Raw genomic sequence first — 18,789 nt, 5'->3', positions numbered from 1 at the left:
CTTATTTAGTCATTCGTTTGTCATAGAAAAAGAAAAGCTTTCTAACAAAACTATCCTTAAAATTTTCACTTAAATAAAAAGTATAGGTCTATGCGTTTATTTGTTTATATTTTTTTCCTTCCATATAAAATGTTTCTCAAGGAACTTTAATTTGCATGTTAATGTAACAGCAGAGATTGGAAGCACGTGTCAACAAATTTGTTTCTCTTGAGATACAAGGATCTCTGGCACGTACAAGGCTTTTTTAAAAAGAATTCTTGATAGTTTGTTCTGTTTATTTCTTGATGCTAAAGTTTTTACTGAGTTTAGGAGTTCTTGTTAAACGTTTGCTAAACAACAATACATTCTGGGGATTGTGTGTATACATTCTGGGGATTGTGTGTATACATTCTGGGGATTGTGTGTATACATTCTGGGGATTGTGTGTATACATTCTGGGGATTGTGTGTATACATTCTGGGGATTGTGTGTATACATTCTGGGGATTGTGTGTATACATTCTGGGGATTGTGTGTATACATTCTGGGGATTGTGTGTATACATTCTGGGGATTGTGTGTATACATTCTGGGGATTGTGTGTATACATTCTGGGGATTGTGTGTATACATTCTGGGGATTGTGTGTATACATTCTGGGGATTGTGTGTATACATTCTGGGGATTGTGTGTATACATTCTGGGGATTGTGTGTATACATTCTGGGGATTGTGTGTATACATTCTGGGGATTGTGTGTGTGTGTGTCATGTATGTCATGTCTTGCACAGTACAGAATGAGGCGACCGAGCCTCGCTCGTTTGAATACTTTTGTTGAGGAAATATATTGACTTATTTTGGATCGAGTAAAGACTCCCAATTCGAAAAGTTGCTTTCGTATTCTTTTAGTTCTAAATGTCAATGTACATGGCGATTAGAAAAGAAAGTCTCTTAAGTTCCAATACAGTCACCCTGGAGAAAGCATTATCCCGTCTGAGGGGACGAGCGTTTCCAAAAGGCAGCTTTTTGTGTGTGAGCTGAATGGTGGTAGACGTAACAGATGTCCCAAAGAAACGCTTTAAAGACCAGCTTAGGCACCAACTAGCTTTAACTGACATAGAAAAGGGTATCTGACTGCAGAAGGCTTCAGAATGAGATAGCTGTTGATTTTTTTTAATAAAGGCCGAGCGATACACAAAAGAAAATCCACAGCCAAGGACAGACATAGACGGCAAAAAGAGAATCTAAATCGACCACCGGCATATAATGGTTATGTTTTAGTTGGATGTGGCAAACTATGTGGGTCGCAGCTGATGCTACGTAAACACGTAAAATACTGAATTCTTCTTTAATCATCCGACTCGAAGACAAGGCTTGTATAAAGGCATCAAGGAAACCTGCTTCCCTCCACCACAGAGATTGGTCTGTAGTGCTCTGTTAATGCTATAAGCATGAAAGTTGCACTTTAATAAAAGTTATTCAATTATTGCAATGCAGTTTATAAATATTCATAACTTTTTATTTTGCATTTTAATAATAAAATAGGCAGAGGTATGTTTGGCTATTGTGTTTTATGAGTTTTATGTTTACACTTTAATTGCGGAGAGCCTACAATAAGATGGTGCGCAAATGTTTGACCTCATTCACCAAAATGAACGATCACGTGATAATGTTGATAAGACAACGGAAAAAAAACTGTCACGTGATAACCATTGTTGATTAAAATTAGATCTAATTTGTATAGAAGAGATAGAGAAGCACGTGACTCAATGTTGTTTGTTTACGATTGGTGAATAAGGTCCATTGGGTCTTTTGATTCATTCAAAGTTGTTCATGTTTGCAAAGAAATATTTGAATTGACTGCTGTAAGCCTAGGGACGTTAGCGGTATTTTTTCCCTTTGGCGTCATGAAAAAAAATGTCATTCGAGCCAAAAATAATTTTGCTATTTTTCAAACCGATATAACGGTCGACCTCGAGTTTTCCCCTTGTGGCCAGTGAGTTGAGACTTGTTTTCCTCATTAATATACATATACCTTGAAATTTTAAAGAAAATCGTTAGAGCCGATTTCGAAAAAAAATGTATATATATATATATATATATATATATATACAATTATTTATATATATACATACATACATACATACATTTCCTGTTCAATATGTATATTTTCTGCATAATATGTAATGTGTGTTATGTTTGCTATGGTATGTAAGTTATTTGTAATATTGTAAGTTGTGCATGCTATATTCTGTCTTCTTTTGTTATATGTTTTGTAAGCTATATCTTTCATTTGATATTGTGCATGTTCCGTTATGTATGAAATGTTTTTTATTTATATCATAGTATTGCATTATGTGTGTTATATTAGGCGATAGATACTTTTGTTCTATTTGTTATGATAGGTTATCTACGTTATGTATGCTTAGTGATGGGCAAAAGTTAACTAAAAAGTTGCTAACTTTTAGTTTAACTAAAAAAAATTAGTTAAGGCCAAAGTTTAATTTAAAAAAAAAAAGTTTAGTTAAAATCCTATTTTAATTAATTTTTTTAGTTGCAAACTAAAAAGTTTAATTACAAATTTTGCAAACTTTTTTTTAACATACATACCAATAAATATTTAGATCTATGTAATTTGGAGAATATATAAAATGAATGATAGAGAGGAGAAATAACTAGAGGGTGCACAGGTCACTAGAAAGCCTTTTGACCTTTAGCCTATAATGGTCACTATTCCCGCCAATTCAAGGTATTTGAAAGGCGAGAAAAATAAACGTGTTCATTATATTTCTAGCAAGTTTCGCTGCTTGATAAATCCTGATAATTCCTTGCTTCTATAGATCTACATTTTGTTGCTTTTTACTAAACACCAGTGTGTTCCTGTATAGCTGCAGGCAAAGAATTTTGCTTTACTATAGATCTAAAAGAAATGTCGACTCTTTTTATTTTAAAACTTTTTACTAGATAGATCTAGAGTTAGAGACTAGTAACATCTAGATTAGACTATTAGTATTAGATAATTAGTCTATCAATTACTACTATTAGATCTATAGTCATAATAGTCTATATTTAATTATTTTAGTCATGGGTAGAGTCTAACTCTTAGTAGTCTTAGTCTTAGATCTAGATGTAAATTTAAAATTATAAGTCATTAATATAGAATATAGATCTAGATCTATTAATTGAAATCTATATTACTTTACTTTATTAGACTAGATCTATTAGTTTAGAGATTCTACTATTCTAGAATTAGAGTCTAGATTAGATCTAGATATATCTACTGTCTATATTACTTATTTAGAGTATATAGATCTAAATACCCATATCCATATCTAGTTATAATCATAATTATAATAATCTAAAATCTCTAGATCTAGAGTTACTAAGATATCTACTAGACTCAATCTAGCTAGATTTTAGATCTAGTAGTAGTAGTAGTAACTAGTATTTCTTAGATTATGTTTAGATTAAAATATTAATTATTTGATGTAGGTCTAGTAGCTAGATCTAATTCTAGATCCAGATTATATTTCTGATCATTTCATTTGTAGAAGATATTAGATCCAGAATATTCTAGAATCAAGAGTTAGTTAGAGTGTCAACATGCAGTTTTATCATTACTTCTAAAGGTAACTTATATTAGAACTTGGACAATTACTTCTTTCTATAATAGTATCATTCTAGTGATTCTATTAAGATCTACATCTATCCCATAAAGACATTTAAATCTTTTTTTCATGTGCACAAATAAATGTTTATAACATTTTGCTAAAGAGATTGGTTGTGCTTTATATTTTTCATGTTTGGCTGTTTCGTCCTTAAAAAAGGTCAAAATAGTTAGTAAAAGTTTAACTAAGGTTTCTTAGTTTAGTTTAACTAATTTTTTCAATTTGTGATTAACTAAAAGTTTAATTACTTTTTTTTAGTTCAAACTTAGTTTTAGTTTAACTAAAAAAATTTAGTTTAGTTCCCATCACTATGTATGCTATGTTATATATGATGTGATTGCTATGTTTTCTTATTATGTATTTTTTGCTATTTTATGTACATTGTGTCTGTTTTAAAAGTTATGTCTGCTACATTTGTTATTGTATAATGCTGTGTTGTTTATATGTTATTTTTTTATGTTATGTATGATATGAATTAATCTTATTCTTACATTATAAGCCTTACAAACGACAAATGGGACACCATGAGCTATTAAAACCTACTATTAATACAGAGACTATTGAAAGAACGTAAGGCCTGTTCTAAACCCCAGGGCTAGACCCTAACAGAATGGGATTGTGAGACTCGCTGATAGAATTATATTTCTCGCCTAGACACTGCCAAGAAAGGAAGCCTCGGGTCGAAATCAAGCTAACAGGAAAACTCGATTGACCTTCTTCTCTGACAGTCGGGACACATAACAAACTGTCAGACAAGATGCCAGGTCTCATTCAAAGATGCATCTTTTTTTTTTCTCTTGTCATTTTCACAAGTTTAAGGACGTGTACTTCTCTAATGCAGAGGGAAATTGGCCTCGTTTATTTTGACCGTAAAGTTTAGTAAAAGGATAGAAAGAAATCTTATAGAACTTTTAAAGTTCCACTGTATCAATCTATTAATATAATATTGAAAACAAGAATATATTTCTTTCAATTAAATTATAGACTGATCATGTCCATAGTTGATAGGCCTTGAGTGATCATGGTAGTTATACAGTGTCCATAATAATAAGATCTATAATAGTTGGTTGGCTGGTATATAGTGTACAAGGAACTCTGTAATAAATAAAACACACAAAACAGAAAAACTTATCATATTGGGCGACTTTAACGTCAAAGTGAGATCTGACTGAAAAACCTGAAGATATGTTTCTGACAGTCAATGCAACAGCAATGGCGCACTATTAAAAGAAATGTGCATAGCCCACAAGCTGCACTTTTCTAGTTGCCACACAGTCAAAAAGACATCGTGGATGCATCCCGGATACAAGCACTGTCATCAAATAAAGTTCCTCATAGTCAGACAGTGTGGCAAACAGGATGTCTAAATCACAAAAGCTGTATGCGGAGTGGACTATTGGACTGATCATCACCTAATATTGTTTAAGTTGAAAATATGCATCAAACCACCCCAAGAAAGTAAGTAGGCCTATGCAAATCGCCTAGATGTCGGCAAGCTCTCAAACCCAGATACCAAGCAAGAGCTTATCAATAAACTAGACAGTGAAACACAAGTCTTGCACGTGAACAAGGACGTGGAGAACAGCTGGAATAAACTGAAAGACTCTGTGTACTCTATGAAAAGTGTTCTCGGTCAGACAAAACGGAAGCACCAAGACTGGTTCGACGAAAACAATACGCAAATCGAAAATCTCTTAAAACTCAAGCAACACTGTTATAAGGCCCATCGGTGCAATCCACCTTAACCCCAAATCAGAGAACGCTACACTTATGCCAAAAGGGAGGTCCAGAGAAACTACAGACTCATGAAGGATTCCTAGTTTAGCACAAAAAAAGCGGAGAAAATCTAGGCTTACGTGGACAAAAAAAAACCGCCAAAATATTAATTCAATCAAAACTTTGTAAGGTTCATAACGCTGATGGAAACAAACTTCTCACAGACAAAGAGGAAATACTCTCGGAGTCTCGAGATTTGAAGCAAGAAGAGTGGCCAGGGTGAAAGAGCGCCGAACCAACAGAAAGCTGGGAAAAGAAGCAGGCCTATCTGCAACTGACCAAACTTACCCATGCCACGTAAGCGAACGGCTTTTTAAAGCGAGCATTGGACTTTGCAGTCATCTTTGAGTCCATAGGATTTGAGAAATGTACTCATCTTCGACCACAAAGGAGGAGCTATATAGGAATGGAAAAAAACATCTAAGCATATCCCTCGTATCCATTGCTGGCAAAATCCTGGTTAGAGTGTTGCTAAACAAAGTACAACACCACTTAGCTTAAAGCGAAGACCAAAGTAAAATATGACTGTATCAGAGACCTGCTATTCGCAGATGACTTTGTTCTAAATGCCTCTAATGAAGAGGACCTTCAAAAGAGCTCGTCCCTCTTCACCAAAAATTTGGTCTCAATTTCAATGTAAAGGAGGTTACAAAGACAGTTTGTGTGGAAACACAAACTCAAAATCGGCCATATTAACAAATGCCAATCAAGATGTCGAAGTAGACTTCCGTGTGGCACGTATCAGTGCTGCCTCAAGAACAAGTGTGTATATATCTACAACAAAAACTGAAAGTGCTTTAGTCCTCCCTTTACTTGTATATGTCCGCCATATCCAAATGCTTCACTCCGTCCACCTAGGCTGTATACACAAAAATCATCAGATGAACAGGTTTGTCCTCAGACTAAATGTTGAGATCCTACAGTTGTCACTTATGAACAAGTAGCCACGCCACAGAAAAAAAAAAACAAATATCGAAGAGCGGGACATGTAGTTCGTATGCCAGAAAATCGCATTCCAAAACGACTTCTTTATGATTTGAAAGAAAGCGCTCTCAGGGATGTCAACACAAGCGATGCAAAGACACTCTTAAAAGTTCTCTTCGGGAGTTTGATATTCACATTCACGGCTGGGAAACATTAGCTCTCGGTCGCTGGAACCTATCCATGACATGTGTGTGACCTGCTTTTTAAAGGGAGTATTGAACATTATAGCCATCTTCGAATTCATTGGAAATAAGTAATATGCTCATCTTCGACCTTAAAGGATGAGCTATATATTGTAATAACTTAAGGGAGAAAACTCAACGAGACATAGATGTTTATTTACATGGAAACATCACAAACACATAGGACATCTGCCTTGAGCACAGCCTCTTTATATCGGCTCTAGACTTGGGCGGAAATCGTTCTTCATACTCCTAATAATGTCAACATCCTTCCTAGTCTAGTCACTAATAGTGCGCACCTTCTTCCGGAGGATATTCCAGCTACCCGTCGCCTCAGCGTGGCCCTCCGGTGGAAACGTCCAGGGGTGGATCTGGATAGGCTAAGTACGAGTAGCGAACCAGGCCTTCTAGTAGGTCTCCCTGGGTGAGCTTTTTTTTTTTTATCTCACTCTGGGTGGGGATGGAACAAGTAACCTACAACCCAGTCCAAAAAGTCCGCCACGCCGTTCCGTAAAGGGTGTCGTCATCAGTTCCGGATTGCTGGATTGGCGACCCTCGCACGGAACAGTGGCGGTAACATAATAGGAATATGAGACAAGCTCCCCGCAGTTAGCACTGTCCTTGACACTTATAGCGGGTGACGAAGCATCGGGGACGGTGCGCTGTGTACGCGGCACGGCCCGGTCTGGCCCAGTCAATCGATATGGCCGTCTACCGCTGGGTGCCCTCAGACAGGACATGGGATGAAGAATCCCAATGTCCAGGCCTGGTGGTTGGATAAAAGCCTTTCTAACTACCAACGGGATGAACGGCGCCTGTCGGCGCCGATTCCCTACTGGACTTCATCGAAGGTGCCAGCAGCCGGTGGAAATTTCAGCTACCGTCGCCTCAGCGTGGCGCCTCCGTGGAAACGTCCGCCAGGGGAAACGGATAGGCTAAGAACGGTAGCACACATAGCTCTCAGTGGGCTACCACACGTACGGTCGAGAGACTGTACACTGCACGTGGTAGGGATGTAACAAAGGCTCGCTAACCAGTCCAACCCCCCACCGATTCGTTCCCCATCGGGGGCCATACGCGCTGTGATGGACCCTCGCACGGGTTCGGTGGGACATTATAGGCATACGAAAGGCCACAACGCGGCTCGGCCTCCGGCCTCGTACGAGAGGAGGAAACTCGTGCGGGGCTCAAGTGGGTCATGTCCAGCGACATAACGGACGTGAATATATGATCGTTTCGGATAAGGCGGGATTTCGGACAGAGGGATTGGTGAAGAGCCGATGCCTCATCCTGGCCATGGATAAAAGCCTTTCCTTGGTCAAGAGGTCCTTTAATAGGGAACTGGACGTTCTCGGACCTTCAGGACATTTGTATCAGGTGCCAGCAGCCGCGGTAATTCCAGCTCCAATAGCGTATATTAAAGGTGTTGCAGTTAAAAAGCTCGTAGTTGGATCTCAGGCGCAGGCGGGCGGTCCGGCTCGCGCCGGCTTACTGTCCGTTGTCTCCTGCCCTACCCGTCTGCCGGTTCTCTCCCGTGGGTGCTCTTCGATGAGCGTCCCGGGTGGCCGGCGCGTTTACTTTGAAAAAATTAGTGTTCAAAGCAGGCCGAGCTGCCTGAATAATGGTGCATGGAATAATGGAATAGGACCTCGGTTCTATTTTGTTGGTTTTCGGAACTGGAGGTAATGATTAACAGGGACAAACAGGGGCATTCGTATTGCGGCGTTAGAGGTGAAATTCTTGGATCGCCGCAAGACGAACAACTGCGAAAGCATTTGTCAAGAATGTTTTCATTAGTCAAGAACGAAAGTCAGAGGCGCGAAGACGATCAGATACCGTCGTAGTTCTGACCATAAACTATGCCACCTGGCCATCCGCAGGAGTTGCTTCGATGACTCTGCGGGCGGCCTCCGGGAAAGGTTTTGGGTTCCGGGGAAAGTATGGTTGCAAAGCTGAAACTTAAAGGAATTGACGGAAGGGCACCACCAGGAGTGGAGCCTGCGGCTTAATTTGACTCAACACGGGAAAACTCACCCGGTCTGGACACTGTAAGGATTGACAGATTGATAGCTCTTTCTTGATTCGGTGGGTGGTGGTGCATGGTCGTTCTTAGTTGGTGGAGCGATTTGTCTGGTTAATTCCGATAACGAACGAGACTCTAGCCTATTAAATAGTTCGCCGGTTCCTCGATGCGCCGGCGCAACTTCTTAGAGGGACGAGTGGCGTTTAGCCACACGAAATTGAGCAATAACAGGTCTGTGATGCCCTTAGATGTCCGGGGCCGCACGCGCGCTACACTGAAGGAATCAGCGTGTATGCCTCCCTGGCCCGAAAGGGTTGGGAAACCCGTTGAATCTCCTTCGTGCTAGGGATTGGGGCTTGTAACTGTTCCCCATGAACGAGGAATTCCCAGTAAGCGCGAGTCATAAGCTCGCGTTGATTACGTCCCTGCCCTTTGTACACACCGCCCGTCGCTACTATCGATTGAGCGGTTCAGTGAGGGCCTCGGATTGGTCTCGGTCTGGCGTGCAAGCGCCGGCACAATTGGTCGAGAAGACGCTCGAACTCGATCGCTTGGAGAAAGTAAAAGTCGTAACAAGGTTTCCGTAGGTGAACCTGCGGAAGGATCATTAAAGGTTTCTGTTGCTATCGACGATAACGAAAGCAGCAACAAATCAGCAAAAACAACACACGTATGGCCGGCCGGGGCGTCGAAGCGCACGAAGCGCCACACTGGCTGGCACGACCGCTCCTTTGTCGGGGTACCTACTTGTCCTCGATGCGACCCACGGTGGCGGCTTAGAGCCTTAGGGCTCGCCGGGTCGCGAGGTTCAAAAAGTGGCCAGCTCTGTCTTGTACTCGCTCTCTATAGTACAACTGCTCTAAGACGGAGTTGACGACCGCCCCCAATTTTTTTTTCTGTCCGTTTGAGAAAGTTCCAGGGTACCTATGCCCCTTTACGGCCGCTGGCACCGAACGCTCTGTAGGTGTAAGTAGAAGTCTTGTGGGCCGCGAGGTTTAAAGAGCCGGTCGGCTGCTGCTCTGTGGCAGGCCGGCCGCCCTGGCTTTCTTACATGTTACCTTTACACAAACTCATAACACATTGTGATAATATTTTCTTTATGGTGGCAACGCTATACACAAAAAGTAACAACTTTGAGCGGTGGATCACTCGGCTCGTGCGTCGATGAAGAGCGCAGCCAGCTGCGTGAATTAATGTGAATTGCAGAACACATTGAACATCGACATCTTGAACGCACATGGCGACCTCGGGTCAATCCCGGGGCCACGTCCGTCTGAGGGTTGGTTTGCTAAAAGCGATCTCTTACTCGCACGGGCACGCGGATTGTCCGTCTCTCGCTCTTCCGGAGAGTTTGACGAACTGCGAGCCTGCTGGTGTTATGGGTTCCCCCGTATTGCGAGTGGCTCATTGGACCGTCGCGGATAGCCAGTCCACCCATCTAGGAAGGGCTGGCATGTCTCCGTGGTCTTAAGTACAGGATGCGCCGTCGTCCTCCTGTCCCTTTCGATGTTGCTAGCCTCGTCGGTGATCTCTCACCGCAGGGTAGGACCCGGCTCGTATGTTATTTTACGTATGGGCTCTGCGGACCTTCTTTCTGCACTATCTTGGATGGCGGTGTGCATGGCAAGGTTTTAACAATATGGTTTATATAATCTGTAGGCCTATAATGTGTCCCTAGGTGGTAAGACTACAGTATCAATTTTGGTAAGTATATAGTTGCCATAGTTTAAGGTTAAAAGTGCCCATTGTTTATCGGATCCAGAATATTACTTAACTAGGCGACCGGCGGCGTACCATACGCCGCTGTTTTGCAGGGCCATTACCTTAGGCCACTGCAACCTATGTGACCGCACTTTTATAGGACCCGCGCTAATTTTAGGTGTATAAATTATTAAATTAAACCATTTCATAACTTATAACGACAGATTTCCCACGGCCTCCTGTCGATTTAACAGCAGGTCCTGGAAATCTCCTGAAATTGCAAAATATACGAAAAAGTCCTGGAAATATGCGGAAATTATTAAAGTCTTTTGAAAACTCATACAAATCTCGTACAACAATTCTCTTAGATAGATTGAAACATTTGGTAATTCTTGCTATTGAGCGTGATCTATGTAGGAAATAGAATTTTTATGATATACTGTATGACTTCGCTACACGCAAGGCTCGTAAAGTATTTCTGTGCGTAGTAAAGAATGAATACAATTCAAAGACGAATTTTGTTCTAATACAAACTCTTAATTTTCACTTATTATCCGTATCCCTACCCAAACATGGCCCCGCGAAATCCGTTTCGCATAGGGCTCTACAATAGTTAAGTCCGTTTCTGCTATTTAGTGATGGATGAATACTACTTCCCACTCCTCTTTTTTTTTTCGCCTCTTAAATTACCTAGGATAACTCCCTCCGTCCGAGTTGCTAAAATAAAAGAGTGATCTTTCCATGGTGTCAAAACTCTTGAGCGTGCTGTGTCGCCTCGATAGTTACTACAGAGTAGATTACTTCCCCCCCCCCCTTTTTTTTAACGTGACGTAGAAATAAAAAAAGTGATATTTCTTGGTTACAACGGTCCGGCCCTGCTATTTTGTGACTATGTGTTCCCCCCCCCCCTTATTGTTTTCTCGTGGACTATCCGCTGAAATAAGAGTGACCTTTCCTTTACTTCTCGTTTAAACTGTTGAGGGATGAAGAGAATTATGTATATAGATTATTTTCTGGCGTATAATTAACCATGTATTGTGTCTGTTCTTATTGTGGAGTGTTGTTGTTCTTTTATGATTGAAAAAAGAGCCATTATTATTGCAACGAATTTACAGTAAGGATCAACAAAGCAGTCTTTATCTTAGTCTATGCGCACACTTTTTAAAACAATTTTAATTGTTATGGGTTATAAGCAGTAGAAGCAGCGTGTGTTGTCAATTGAAATTAAATGAAAAAGCAGATAATGGGACCCTACCCCCTGTGACAAGTCAAAAACTCGCTGTCAGAGTCACTCAAATTTATCACAGCATTAATTATTATTTTTCATTATTTATTTATTTTATTTTAATTATTTCCCCATCCTACCCCTAAATTCTTCACCCGCACCACCTTTTCCCCTCCAGGCTAGACTTAGTTGACCACCTTGGAGATAGCTAAGGCGCGTCATTTCATTTATCTGCCCTTGATCAAGGAAAGGTAAACACACAATCTCTTTTGTCTTACCCGCCGGATGTCTGAAGGACGGTCGCGGTTGACACCACCTTGGTTGGAATGCAAACCAATCTTTCTCCCCCCCCCTTCTCCCACGTTTCTCTTTGATCTAGGAGATCAATAGAGTCAACACGCCTCGTGACGGTCCAAGGTGCGACTCTTGTCGGACTTCACCCACGTGTAAGATAATTCTAAGCCTAGGACATTTCCTGTTTCCGCCCGCATTTTCCAGGCCAATAAAAAGTAGATCCAAATCAAATCAGACCCTCTTATTTCTCTATCGCTGAGCAATCGAGTCTGGACTACTTTATTTATTCTTACTCCTAGAGGAATACCTGGTGGTAAGCCGAACTTAATCACAAGTTCCATCTTTATTACTTTGTGAATATTCCTCATTGGATACTATCATGTGTATTTTAGTATTTCATTTATATTTAATTAGTGCATTGTGTATTTCTCACTGGCGTAAGTAGAAAACATAAACATGTCCTATGTATTTATTTATGTATTGCATTAATCTATTAATGCTACGTTGCTCAATTGATCGTTGATGCAACCATGTTAATATTTGTACATCTTATTTTATTTCCTTTATCTCGGTTGGCCGCCTTGATAATGCTACTAGCGCACTAATACTGCGTTTAGAAAAGAGATACGAGTTATCTCCCCTGTAGTGAATTATCTCCCCTTTGCTCATTTTACTCTAACGAGAGTTGCGCCCCTTGAACGGACACCCTCTCCATTCAAGCACTCTCCATTGTTCTCGGCCGACGGTCGTATGTAAAGAAACCGTCATGGTCGCTGACCACCGCCCATTCCCCCCCCCCTTTCTCTCTTCCAGCTTGTGTTGATTATTTGAGATTATTATTTCCCCTTACATGTACATTTTTTATATTATTATCTCCCCTTTTATGTGCATTTTATGTTGCTACTATCAGCCATCTATTTTTCCATATCCCATTTGTCATCATCTCTCATTGTGCTTTAAAACAATTTTACCAATCTGACGAATGCACCTCAGTCGAGGGCATCGATAAGATGCATGAGAGACATGTCCTAACTTGTCTTTATTTATCCGCAGCCTCCCTCAGGTGTCTGCCTATTTGCTATTTGCTGTTCAGTGTCTACTCAACACCACTCAACTATTGCCTATGTGCTTAGTGCTATTCAGCACTGCACTTGCCTACTGAGATCTACTCAACTCTACTACTTGGCGCTATCGGTCTTGCCCGCCTATTCGACAGCCCACCTGTCAACGTATTAGGTGCGACGTCCCTATAGACTCAGATCTGTGCGAGACGTCATAGCTACGCCACACCCTCTGCAACTCACTGGACGTATCCTGTCAACTACGCTGCCCACGAGAGATCAGCTCTGCCCGCAGTACACTTGTGCCCACGGTAGCCGGCCACCCGCCCTACTGTGCCCACTACAGATATCAGAACTTTGGATTGAGACTCTACAAGAACTGAATCCCCGGCGTCCCTCTATCCGCTAGAGCGCCACCTCCAGCTGCAGAACCTCAAGCCAGGACACAGCCAGCTGCGACATCAACAGGAAAACCAGCTAAGTCAGAGGACAAAGTGACATACTCTCTTATTAGGTGCAAGAGTGATGATTAAACATAGTATTCACTAGAGATAGATGCAAACCCTCCCCCTTTTTATTATTATCTGTAAATATTTATGTAAATAAATATTCGTCATTTTAACTTTGTATCTTTCTTTCATTGCTTGTCACGTTGCGTGCCTGCTCCCGATTTATATGCTGACGGGTTGGTGTGTGATAGCTTTAAAAATAATCATCCCCTAGTCATTAAACGCGCCAAACACACGTCACATTTCCCCACCTGTCACAGCCCCCAACCCGAAATCATCACCAAACTTTCAAACCTTCGCCGAACCTTTACACCTAAGCCAAACCTTCACGCCTTCGCCAAACCTTCAAACCTTCACACCTAAGCCAAACCTTCACACCTTCGCCAAACCTTCAAACCTAAGGCAAACCTTCACACAAGCGGATCAGTGTGAAGACCTGTTGGGGGCCGCCTCTAAGTTTGTTTAAAACGAAATGTGTAAAGAGTAGGCTAAATTGTGATTAGTGGTAGAGAAAAGTAATACAAAATTTCACGGGCTAAAGTAGGCGTGCGTGTGTTGTTGTCATTTGGGGGGGGGCATTATAAAGCGGGTCGTAATTATATGTAGGAGAGCATTACGATGTGAAGTGGGGAAAAACGAGAGAAAGAAGGAGAAGGAAAGAGAGTGGGTCGTTCTAGTTCAATGTAACAGATACTAGAATTCAAGGGCTTAAAAGTATAAGGCCGATAGTTAAAATGCAGAGCCGTTTTATTGGAAGGGCCAAGAAAAGGAGGGCCAAAATCTACAACATATAACCTGGAAACTATTCAACAGGCATAGCCGGTGGGTAATGCTGGCTAATATATATATATATATATATATATATATATATATATATATATATATATATATATATAATATATATATATATATATATATATATATATATATATATATATTTGTCATGTCCTCTTGTAAATAAACACATATATCTCGTTGAGTTGCCTTCCTTCAGTTATTACATTGGTGTCAGAAGTGGGATTATAGGCGAGAGGAGGTAGGATTTGATCACAATGGCATCTTTGAAACAATTAGACCAACTCTCAATTAAATAGCTTATGCAGGAACTTCGTTACCGATATCAGAAGCATAGTGGTACCAAGAAGGTGCTTACAGCTCGTCTCCGGCAAGCCCTGATCGATGAAGACGAAGATCCGGATACCTACCTATTTGAAATTAAACCAAAGATTTATGAGCTCATTGGCAAGATACATGAAGGTATTGATGCAAAGTGTGAACAAATTAACAGTATGATGAACAAGGTAGATGAAATAGTGTCTCAAGCAAAAGAAGGAATAGACTCGTTGGTGAAGAAGCAGTTGCCCGTAGACTTGTTGGTAAAGAAGTTGCATGGTCAGGACTGTGGCTGCACAAACAGTGGTGACAGAGACGCTGGGGATTGATCGCCGTCTGTGGCTGGGTTGTGGGCAAATCTTGTGGCGTGACTTTCTAGACGAGAAACGTGACAACGACTGCTGCGACGATCTCAAAGGAATGTACCGGATTGAAAGGACAGAGACAAATGAAGAAAATGAAGTCTGTTATGTGCCTGAAGCGTTTGTTCCTGTTGTACCTGTTACGAGTACCTCAATAAGCTGGACAGATCAAGACAACGTTGGGCCTGCGTCCAAGCCTATTGCCTATCTGCCGGTGCTCATTAGAGAAGTTTGAAGCTCGATAGCTGCATCCCGAAGTTTAGCATTAACTGTACTTGCGTAACTTCACACAGAGAATGTGGATGCCAAGAAAACAACTTACAAAGCATTTGTACTTTTGCCATCATCATCGACATTGGCATAGGCGAATGTCAGTCAATCCAGGCTGAATCAGAGCTAACCCTAACACATCTTCAGCTTGAACTTGAAGAGACCTCTCTCCTGGACGTGAGACTGTTAGCTGAGGATAACCGAGGCGCATCGGACTTTGTTTGCAACGTGGCTGCATGGGAACCTGAAGCTCCCTTGAGAGGCGTCTGTCGGAAGGGTCTACTTATACAGTGTGTCCGATCAACAACTATGTTGAAGAAAACAGTGCTCAACGCTATCTCTTTGTGTGCCACAAGGCCAGGTTATCGTCTCAAGAACAGACTGGTCAACTGGAAGAAGAGAAAGCGACGGCCGCAGAAACAAGTGCAGATGACTTCGTGAGGAACACACTCCCATCAGTCTGTGGCTCCCACCGATCGACCTCCACCTGAACTGTCAAAGAGGAAAACTGCTCAGATGGCTTCGTGGGCAACAAGCACCCTACCGTCAGTGGCTCCCACCGATCGACCTCCACCTTAACAGTCAAACCTCCAAGGCACTGTTTCTTTTCGGGACGAAAAGCGCTAAGAAGGGGGCAATGTTATAACCCTGCCATGCGCATCGCCATCTAGGCTAGTTCAGAAGGTGCGCACTTCTAGAAACCAGACTAGAAAGGATGTTTACATTAGGAAGGTGAACGATTTCCTCCCAAGTCTAGAGCCGATTTGAAGAAGCTGTGCTGAAGGCAGATATCCTATGTGTTTGTCATGTCCTCTTGTAAATAAACACATATATATCTCGTTGAGTTGCCTCCCTTCTGTTATTACAATTTATTCCTTTTCCATTCTTGAATCAAGAAATAGTTTTCTAATTTTGTAGAAGTTTAGCTTTGGAATAAAATATTTTTCTCTATCAAATCAAATCTTTAGTCGGACTAACTAAAGTCTAGAAGGACCAATAACCAACAGGTAATCTTGCAGGACCAATATAAGTAAGTGCAATATCTGGCAGGGCCAAATCTATTGTAGACAGAACAATCTCTTACACTGGTACCTGGTCGTTGCTATGCAATTTACTCTTGATAACCTTGGTACCTTAGTGCTGCTAGTAGTGACTTCATAAATTAGATTTCTGGTAGTGCCTCAATAAATTAATATTCTAGTAGTGGCTTAATAAATGGATTTTGTAGTAGTACCTATATAAATTGACTTTGTTGTAGAACCTTAATAAACAGACCTTCTAGTAGTACCTTAATAAATTGACTTTGTAGTAGTACCTTAAAAAATGTGCCCTATCTAATCTCATTCTTTGTGTGGGTATTGATTACTTCTTGACATGTTGGCCAGTTTTTAATAACATAGCGTGTGCTCCTCACATCGAGAGTGAGCTATTTGATATTTCATTTCAATTATAATGACACGACTAAAAGAACAGCCAATATCGTGTTATATCATCATTGTTTTTTTTCTTTTGTTTGTAATATTATATTAATATTATCCAAAGGCATAGTTTTGTGTAGCAGTCTAATGGAGGTACATTCTTGGGATTTCCATTACAAGAGCAGATGGTTTTCAGATCTTTTTCATTACGGAAAAATTATGTGAACCTCTGATACATTGAGATATGAAGACTGAAAATACTATTTGATACATAGAAATATGAAAATCCCTGATACTCTGTACACTGGCGGATCCAGGGGGGGAAGGGAGTAGGGGCGATCGCTCCCCCATTCGGCCGACCCCCCCCCCCCCCCAAGGGGAGGGGGAGGACGAATTTTAGTATAGAATTCACACAATTTGTATACGAATTTATTACTTATATTAATAATATATACTAATTATTTAAATTTCAACCTATTTATAGATTATTTCGCCCCTCCTCTAGTATGTTGGCCGATATGGATGATTCGGGAGGGGGTGATGGCATCAATCTCGCCTACCCCCTCCATAAACTTTCGAGTGGGGGGGGGGCGGTCCAATTTATTTGTAGAAATCAAAGCTTGCTAACAGAATCAATTATATATATATATATATATATATATATATATATATATATATATATATATATATATATATACATATATATATAATTAAAACTTGTTATTGGTATTTTAACCTATCTTTATATTATATCTTTCCCCTATTAGCCGATTGGGTGGGGGGGGGGGGGCGAATACCACTACAGCCCTTGCCACCTAGACCCTTTGAGTGGGCGGCGGTCCTAATTTTATGGAGAAATCATAGTTTGTGAACAAAATTAGTTGAATTAATATATACATTTTATATTATGTCGCACTAATTCTGGTATTTTGGCCAGTTCGGTGGGGTGGGGGGGGCGATTGCATGTACTGCCCTCCCCACTTTAGCTCTCTGAGTGGGGGGGGTCCTATTTTTATGTATGTGAACAAAATTAGTCGAATATCTATATAATGTAAACTACATATTGATATTTAAACCCATTGTATATTATGTCGCACACACAATCTAATCTCAAATTTTATGATTAGTAAATATAAAATGAAAAGGGTTGTACCAGGTGGGAGGGGCGATACATGCAATCACCTTCCCTCCATCGGACAAGCCAATACTTTTTATTTTTGTATTATAGTTAAGAAATTACAAAATAAAAAAAATATGTCACTAATATAATTTATTTATGCTATAAATTAAATTCTTATATCGAGTTGCCCCACCCCTATTCTTTAATGCCTAATGCAATCTAAATACTAAACCATCACTTGCCCCAGCGCAGCCAACGGGGTTTGGAGTTTAAAACCCCTACCAGGGGGGTTTGCAGTTAAATTCCCCTCTTCTATAAAACAAAACAAACAAAAAATAGTGCAAACGACAATCCCTGCAAATTACACACTGAAAATGCTATGAGCGTAGCCAAAGGGGTTTCGAGTTTAAATTAAGCGTGGTTTAAAGCTAAAAAATACCTCTTCAATATAAAAAAAAAAGCAAATTACACTTTCCAAATTCTAAAAGTTTTTAGTAGGGTTTGAAGCTAAAAAAATATAGAAGGCCGCGGGAAATCTGTTATAAGTGATAAAATGATTTAATTTAATAATTTATACACCTAGAATTAGCGCGGGTCCTAAGAAAGTGCGGGACCCACTGCGGTCGCATAAGTGCGGTCACCTAAGGCCGGCCCTGCAAAATAGCGGCATATGCTACGCCGCCGGTGGACTATTGTAAAAATAGTATGAATGGAGCTATCAAAATAGCTAATCGACCTAAATCCATTTTTTCAAATAAAAACATTTGTAGGCCTACATATATTTGATTAAAATATGAAATGAATAGACTTTATTTTGTATGTTCATGTGTTAAATTATAAAGTAGATCTATCATATTTGAATTAGATCTTGAGTTAGAGATAGCCTAGATCTAGACTAATATAGAATTAAATATTGACTTCGATAAAGTTATTTCTTTGCGTGCGTGGAGGCTTCACTCTGCGCATGCATGACCTTTTTTGTTAGATGTATGGAATTATTTTGATATTAAAATGTTTGTCAGTACGACTTAGCAGCTACTGCGAACGAATGTATGAAAAATGCTTTAGGAAATCAAATTTGAATGTTAATTTGATTAAAATATGAAAT

General features: G+C 40.3%; 1 protein-coding gene and 1 non-coding gene across 4 annotated transcripts in view; one reads left to right on the top strand and one right to left on the bottom strand.

The window, feature by feature from the left end:
* Positions 1 to 18,789, bottom strand: part of LOC106079159 (trissin receptor-like) — a 155,401-nt gene that overhangs the window by 119,249 nt on the left and 17,363 nt on the right. The gene's annotated exons all lie outside the window — the stretch shown is intronic.
* Positions 9,738 to 9,891, top strand: LOC129923013 (5.8S ribosomal RNA). The gene has a single exon (XR_008774949.1). It is a non-coding gene; the product is annotated as a 5.8S ribosomal RNA (ribosomal RNA).

Source organism: Biomphalaria glabrata, chromosome 14 (genome assembly GCF_947242115.1).
Source record: "Biomphalaria glabrata chromosome 14, xgBioGlab47.1, whole genome shotgun sequence".
NCBI classification, from domain to species: Eukaryota; Metazoa; Mollusca; class Gastropoda; family Planorbidae; genus Biomphalaria; species Biomphalaria glabrata.
Note: the sequence above shows the minus strand (reverse complement) of the source record. Positions and strands in the feature narration are given on the sequence as shown.